This window comes from Octodon degus, unplaced genomic scaffold (assembly GCF_000260255.1).
Source record: "Octodon degus isolate 3935 unplaced genomic scaffold, OctDeg1.0 scaffold00069, whole genome shotgun sequence".
NCBI lineage: Eukaryota > Metazoa > Chordata > Mammalia > Rodentia > Octodontidae > Octodon > Octodon degus.
In genome coordinates this window covers 1,615,944-1,624,389 of record NW_004524645.1, presented here as the reverse complement: position 1 = coordinate 1,624,389, position 8,446 = coordinate 1,615,944, and the positions used below count along the sequence as shown (strand labels likewise).

At 37.4% G+C, this 8,446-nt stretch overlaps 1 pseudogene; it reads left to right on the top strand.

The window, feature by feature from the left end:
* Positions 1 to 4,282, top strand: part of LOC111817760 — a 12,988-nt pseudogene extending 8,706 nt beyond the window's left edge.
* Positions 4,283 to 8,446: the final 4,164 nt, after the last annotated feature.

Here is an 8,446-nt window from a genome sequence, read left to right as displayed (position 1 = left end):
ATTTTATTTAATCTTTCAAAGAACCAGCTTTTTTCTTTTTTAATTCTTTGAATTGTTTTCTTTGTGTCAATTGAATTAATTTCTGCTCTAACCTTTATGATTTCCTCCCGTATTTGGGCTCTTGGTTTGGTTTGCTCTTCGTTTTCTAGTTGTTGAAAGTGCAGCATTAGGGTGTTTATTTATTCTTGTTCTGTTTTCCTAATGTGTTAGTTCACAGCTATGAATTTCCCTCTGAGAACTGCTTTAATCATATCCCATAAATACCGATAAGTTGTGCTTGAATTTTCATTGAATTGTAGATATTGTTGAATTTCTTCTTTAATTTTATCTGTGACCCTTTGGTTGCTGAGTAGGGTGTCATTTAATTTTCATATACTTAAGGATTTTTTCTGGTTTCTTTTGTCATTTATTTCCACTTTCTTTGCACTGTTGTCAGATAATGTGCATTGGATAGTTTCTGTTTTCTTACACATACTGAAGCATAACCTGTGGACCAGTATGCGGTCTATTTTAGAAAATGACCCATGTGCAGCCGAGAAAAATGTGTATTCAACTGTGTTTGGGGGTAACACTCTGTATATGTCCACCAAGTCCATTTCTTTCAAGCTCTGGATCAGTTCTGTTATTTCTTTTCTAAGTTTTTGTCTGGTTGACCTATCTTTTGGAGATAAGGGTGTGTTAAGGTCTCCTGTTAAAATTGTGGTATTGGATATTAGATTTTCATGTCCATTAAGATATGCTTTATATAGTTGGGTGCTCCTGTGTTTGGTGCATACATATTTTTGAGTGTTACCTCTTCTTCTTGAATTTTTCCCCTAACCAATATTTAGTGGCCTTCTTTATTTCACTTGATCATTGTGGGTTTGAAGTTGAGACTGCCTGAGAATAGGATTGCTACCCCTGTTTTTCTCTGAGGTGCTGGGTCATGTAGTATTGTGTTCCATCCTTTGACTTTCAGCCTATGAATGTCTTTATGAGCTAAATGTGTTTCTTGTATACAGCATATTGTTGGATTTTGTTTCCTAAGCCACTGTGCCAGTCTATTTCTCTTAATTGGTGAATTGAGTCCATTTACATGCATGGTTATAATCGAGATGTATTGAGTTACGATTTACATGTTTTTTACCTGTTGTCATTTACTCCTTTTTCTCCAGTGTTTAATTGCTTGCCATATGTAGTTGTTTGCTTCTGATCTCATTCGTGGAGTTCTGATCATTTTGATCCCTCTCTAGAACATCTTTCAGTAGCCTGTGTAGGGTTGGCTTTGTCATCACGAAATTCTTCGGATGTTTTTTGTCATGAAAGTATTTCACTTCTCCATCAAACTTGAGAGTTTTTCAGGGTATAGTAGTCTTGGCTGGAATTTTTTTCATAGAGGACTTCAAGTACTCTGCTCCATGCTCTTCTTGCCTTCATGGTTTGTGTAGAGAAGTTGGCAGCAATTCTGATGGGTTTTTCTTTCAACGTGATCTGTTTCTTTTCTCTAGCAGCTTTCAGTATATTATTCTTGTGCTGAATTTCTCGGATATTGACTATTATATGTCTCAGTGTGTTTTTCATTGGATTGAGGTTACTTGGCATTCTGTATGCTTCGCTTACCTGAATGTCACTTTGTTTCCTCATATTTGTGAAGTTTTCTGCTATTACTTCTGCCCATATTTTTTAAATATCATTTGTATTGACTCCTTTTTCATTGTTGTGTATTAGTGTCACATTGTTCATCTTTGCATCATCTTGCAGGTGATGGATTATTCTTTCTTGCATCCTAGTTGTTTTCAAGAGATCCTACTTACCTTTTTACTAGGTGTACCAGCATCTTCAAGATCTGAAACTCTGTCTTCATTTTCACTTAAACTGTTTTTCAAGCTTGTGATTTAGATTTTAGTTTCCTCTATATCTCTTTGACTCTGATTCATGTGATCTATTTCTTTCCTGTGTTGCTCATTCGAGGAATCTGTCATTTTTCTAATCTCCTCTATTTTTTATCAATGTCTTCTTTAGCAGCAGTTATAAATTCTTTTACTGCAGTGTGTTTTTCAGCTTGGGTTTCCTCCCTATGTTTCTGTAGTTGCTTCTTTACTTCAGATGCTCTGAGTTCTGAGAATTCTTTTTTTGTTTCAGAAAATAATTGTGCTCTGAATTCCTCTATAACTTTCTGCTGTTGCTTATTTACCACTGACGCTATTAATTCATGCATTTGAGCCGAGTTAGTGTCCTCTGCACTTGTTCTGTGTGGGCAGTGGCTTTCCTCCATATGTTTCTGCCTTTGATTCTTTATTGCAGATGTTATTAATTCAGGGATTTCTTTTTTATTTCCAATCTTAGTTCCTCTATACCTTTCTGCCAGTGTTTCTTTATTTCAGAAGCTGTTGATTCGTTGCTTTCAGCTGTGTGATTCCCAATTTGTTCTGTGTCAGTGTCCTCTGCACTTGTTACAGGTGGGCTTGGGTTCCGAGGTTGCATTTTGTTCCTTCTTGTCATTTTGTGTAGCACTGTCTTCTGACCTTTGTTGTAGATCTTCTTTGTAGTTATATCCTTAGCATGTATTGAAGTTCAGGTGCAGAGGTACAAATTTTGGATTTATCCAGCTTTGCCTCGTTTGGTTCTGTCTGCTGTGCTCAGCTCCTTCCTGCTGCTGCCTTTGTGGGTGAACCTATTGTGGCTCTTTGGCAAGATTTTCTGCTCCTGGACTACCTGGTTGGTTCTATCCTCTATACTCTGTAGGGATTGCAGCTGCAGGGTTACACCCCAGGCTTGTATGCCAGGCCTGAGCTGAGCCTTTAGGGGACAAGATGGAGTAGTGGTAGAGGCAGCTCTCCCACACACTCACCGGGTCTTTTCTAGAACTGGGTCTTGGGCTTCCCGGAATGTGGCAGAAATTCCTACTCGGTGGGCAGTGTTGGGGAGGTGCTGCTTAGTGGTGGGGGGCATTCAAGGGGGTGGAAATGGTCTCACCCACACTGTTCCTGGGCTGGGACCAGTAATAGGTCCTGCAGGCGCAGGGTAGCTGGAAGCTCTCCCACACACTCACTGGATCTGGGCTAGCTGTCAATAATACTAATATTCAAAAATTATCTAGGAATGAAAACCTCTGATGTGACATCCACAAAAGAAAACAAGTTTGAAGATTACTGTTTGAAATGGGAGTTATTCATGGGAATTTTTGAATTGGGTTAGGAAAAGCCATCTCCTATTCAGAAGGAGAGCATTTCCATTGTTTTATCTGGTAGGTATATCATAGCTAGAGCAAAATGTAGAACAGGCAAGAGCTGTGCCTACGTCATTCCCTTACTTCAGTGGCTGGACCTGAAGAAGCATAATATACAAGCAATGGTGATTGTTCCTACTGGAGAACTTGCTCTAAAGGTCAGTAAAATTGGAATCCAGGTCAGCAAACACATGGGAGGAGCCAAAGTGATGGCAGCCACAAGAGGAACCAATTTACAGGATGACCTAATGAGGCTTGATGATACAGTGCACGAGATAATCACTATCCCTGGCAGAATCCTGGATCTTATGAAGAAAGAAGTCACAAAGGTTGATCATGTCCAGATGATAGAACTGGATGAGGAAGTTAAGTTGCTGTCGCAGGATTTTTTGCAGATAATGGAAGATATTATTCTCACATTACCTAAAACCAAGCAGATTTCACTATATTCCACTACTTTCCTTCTTACTGTGCAAGAAATCATGAATTCTGATTTTCAGAAACCCCAAAGTGATTAACCTGATGGATGAACTAACATTGAAGGGAGTAACCTAGTACTGTGCCCATGTAACTGAGTCCCAAAAAGTACACTGCCTCAACACACTTTTCTCCAGGCTTCAGATAAACCAGCTGATTACTTTCTGCTACTCCTCTCAGCAAGTTGAATTGCTAGCCAAGAAGATTTCTCAACTGGGTTATTCTTGCTTCTCTATTTATGCTAAAATGAGGCAGGAACATCGAAATCATGTATTTCATGATTTTCAAAGTGGCTTATGCTGTGGTCTTGTTTGCACTGCTCTGTTTATCTGAGGTATTGATATACAAACTGTGAATGTGGTAATATAATTTGACTTCTAAAGGCTAGCAGAGACCTATTGTCATCGTATTGGAAGAGCAGGTCACTTTGGTCATCTTGGCTTAGCCATCGAGTTGATCACATATGATGATCACTTCAACCTGCAAAGTGTTGAGGAGCAGCTGGGAACGGAAATTGAACCTATCCCAAGCCGCAGTGACAAGAGTCTACATGTGGCAGAGTACCACAGTGAGCCTGTAGAAAATGAAAAACCATAACAAGCATGTATGTATCTGATAACAGTGAAGATTTGATAAACTACCGAAGGCTCCTTTGTATCTGTGTCACATCTTTTTCGGGGGTGCTCTTCTCTTTGAGGGTTTTTCATCTTATTTTGAAACTATAAAGACTTTAAAGAGCTCAGACAGTTTTTCTTTTTTAAGTGGTGAATTGAAAACTCAAAAGAAGAAATACATCTTTTTTATTCCAATTGTTTGCACTGTGTTCTGACTGAATATTAGTTGAACTAATTGCTGGGTTTTTTTAAAATGTTTTCTGGGATAACATAAGGGGACAAGGAAGGAGGTAAAGTAAAGAAGAAGGGGAGAAACCCTAAGAAGAGAATAATCTTGAACACACAAACTTGTGTATAAATTTCAAAATTCTCCAACAGCTGACTCTTGAGTGTATTTCAACTTCTTCCTGGTTACTCATCTATTTTTTAAGCCTGAAATGCTTATTACTTATTTGTGTGAAGCGCCTTATGCTGCAAGACCATTCAGAATAACATCTTTTAGACACATCCTGAGGAATCAAAAAATAATTTTCATTCCCCCCCCCTTTTCTTTTAAAAAATATTTTGTCTATTTGTTTCAGCTTAACCTTGAAAGTCTCTTCCCTTTTTAACCATTACTCAAGCCCAGGGATGGAAGATGAAACATCTTAGTAATGTCAAACAACATTTTTATTTTCTTTATGTGGAGGAGTTGATATGCAACAGAAGTTCACCCATACTTTAAATACATGTATTTAAGAAAACAATCCTAAGTAAAAATTTTTCTGGGCTGAGTAGATACATCATCGCTCCCAAAGGAAAGAGCAGTCTATCATTTCAGGAGCCATATGACAAACCTTTGTACTCTATAGCAGAACACTGAAGGCTGGTTTACATATCTCCATTAGCAGTATGGTACTTAATGTGTAGACATGTTAGAGCCTTGATCCTCTTTCTTCTGTGGCAAAGCATGTCCTATAGAAAATTGGGTGTTTATACTTGTATAAACCTTGTAAATAAGTTTTTCCCTGGATATATATATATATATAATATATATATATATATATATATATATATATATATCTTGTGTGTGTATATATATATATATATATATATATATATATATATATATATCTTGTGGATGAAGGTTGCTGGGATTAAGGGATTAGAGTGATTATGAGAGTGGCTCAAGAAAGGAGGGGCTCAATTTTCTGCAACACTAAATTCTCAAAAGTTATTTGGCCTTTTACTGTAGAAAGAATACCTCTGTGGAGTCCTGTGTTAGAAAAGGGACCCAGAAGTCTGAGATGCAGGATTTGCTGCCAAACTGTCTCATCTAGCACATTTGAAGCAGTCCTACCAGAGACAAAGAAAGTTTCAAAAATCTTAAAAGATGAAAATTTTTGAGAAGCTCTCTGATTTTGCATCTTCTTGTCCAAAAGTTTGAGGAAATTTTTCAAACTGTAGAAGGGAACAAAGATTATTATACTTTGCAGTATGAGAATTCAATCAAGTGGCAGCATATTTGAGCAGAGTATGTAAAAAGCATGGACTTATATTTTAGAATACTTAACCAGTACCAGCTTTGGCAGTGTTAGAAGTTTTGGAACTTAATTTTCTGTGGATCATCTCCTGTCATGTTGTAAACGTGTTGCCCTCTGCCTGCCTTGATACGTAAACTTGCAGGAATGGGCAACCCCTGAGAGCTGCTAACTTTCATGCCACAGAAAGCTGCTTGACATCCTCTTGCATACTTTTTTTTACTGAATTTACCACCTTTTCTTTTTTTTATTAATTCTATTGAGAATGAAATAGCAATGAGACAGTTTCAAAACAGGTAGGACAGTTACAATAATTAATACATTGCATAATGTTGTCTTCAGAGTAGTTACTCATAGTACAAGGTACAGACATGATATCTTGTCTAAACACTATTAGTGCAAATCTTTTTTCTCATTGAACTAAGAGAAAGTAGCATTGTCATTTTTCATTGTAAATCACTGGCAAATTCTTTGCACTCAATGCTGTTGTTTTGAATTGTGCCCCTCCCACCATGCTTGATGTTTGGCCTGATCTCCAGGCAAAAGGAGTGAGATGAATCAAAGCTAATGAACTTTTAAAGATGTTTTTAATTCTCTCTTAAAGTATACTAGACCAATCAGGAGTCATATAGGCAAAATAACAAAAACATGAAAATTAAAAAAAAATCCATATTCTGTTCTTTCTCAAAACTCAAAAATATTACAAGGTAAATCCTGCATATGCTTTCATGCTTAATTCATCTGAATAAAGAAATCAATTATTTGAAATTGTTTTTTGACTGCCTAGTTCTAAGCAAAACTATTTGCAAGTCACAAAAAACTCCTTGAGGATCAAAATCCTACAGATGCCTCCTGATAAGATGTAGCCCTGACTCCTTCACTATAGCAAGAGCTGCACAGTACACACCCAATAAAGAGAAATTTATTCCTTTGGAATCCCAAGTTATGTATCCAGTGTTGGTTACTAAATACAAATCCTAATTAAGGACATTAAGTATCTTTTTTTCCAGGGAAGGGTGGGAATGCGAATTTAAAAGGTACCATCTTTTGACCAGCCCTTATACTGATGCAGCTCTTTCTTTCTCAACTCCAGCAAGATAAGAGGGATCTTTCATGTAATACAAGAGCACTGTAAATGTATTTTTATATCTCGCTAAAAAGTGCAGTTTCTTTCACAACCTTAGACTGTGCTGCCTGGTGCCACATCCCCATGACACAGACAAAATTGAAAGTGTTACTGAAGAATAACCTCTGATGGGCAGTGGCACTGAAAACTATCTGGGATACCAGGATTGGACACTGTTCTTTAATGAGGCAGCTATCTGGTCTTGGTGCTCGACTCAAATAGGAATGTTAAATGGAAAGATCCTCTAAAGACTAGGATAGGTCTGGTCTCCCTGTCCCCTAAAATAAGAATTGCTATGAATGGAAATTTTTCATATTCTTTTTAATACTATATTTTTTCTAAGCAATGGTTATATATCCTTTTCCAGTGGTTCATTTAGATGAGAACCAGTGCCTATATTAACATCCAACTCATGTTCTAAAGGTATAAGAGACTATTGCCTTTCACTTAAGAGTGGAATAAGGTTATACTAAAAGATTGTCCTTGGGATGAAGGAAGAGAAAAAAAAAAACCTTAAACATATTTCTGAATTATTTTCAAATTGGTCCCAGCATCTATAACATTGGGTTGGCACAAAAAATTTGGGGTGGGTATGTGGTTATCAGTACTTGTTTTCAGAATGAGATGGGGATGGCTGGGGAGATAGCTCAGTAGAATAAGCATTTGCCTGGCAAGTGAAAGGTTCTGAGTTCAATCGCCAGTACAAAAAAAATGAGATGGGAGCATCTTTCCTTTGTCACTTGCTCTGTGTTTGATACCATCATAGTCAGAACAAGGTAACATAGCACAAAGCCTTGAGTGTAGATTGTTGAAACCAAGACATCTCATTCTGATCACTTGATTTATTGTTTTAATAAGGGGGTGGGAGGGTACTGTTTCCGCAAAATGGAAGGTGTCTGCACTAAGGATTTAGAAACACTGTGGAAGCTCATGACCTCATCAGAATCTGCCTTTAGCCATGCTCCTGACCTACTAGATGAGTAACAAAAAGATGAAATATGTTCTTGGGAATTAAGTAATGTTGTTTTAGTTTGCTAGGTCTTTTTCAACTGTCTTATGTAACTTTAAAATTGTTGTGGAATCATTTTCTTGCCAAATAGCTTTGTCAAGCAAAATTATTGACCTCATGGGAGCTGAAGACAGCTTTTTGGTGAACTTAGGTGGATATTTTTGACCTCATGGTTTAATTTAATGCTTCATTTAAAAAAATCTCCAGAAGAAAATCTTCAAACTCATCTTTGGGGTAAAGTTAAGTGGTCACATTTCATGAGGTCTCAGAGGGACCTCTCCTCGCACCCATACTCTGTCCCTCAAGAGCTGACAGATTCCAGCAGAAGTGTATTTCAGTTCTTCAGTAGACAACGCTGGTCAGGGGAAGAGTGGGGTAGGGTGGGTTAAGATAAAGGCTACTATGTTTTAATCACTGGTTTTTGGGGAAGGGTGCCTGGAAAAAAAGACAAAACTCACTTTCTTTTTTTGAAATGAAACAAACTTTTAAAAA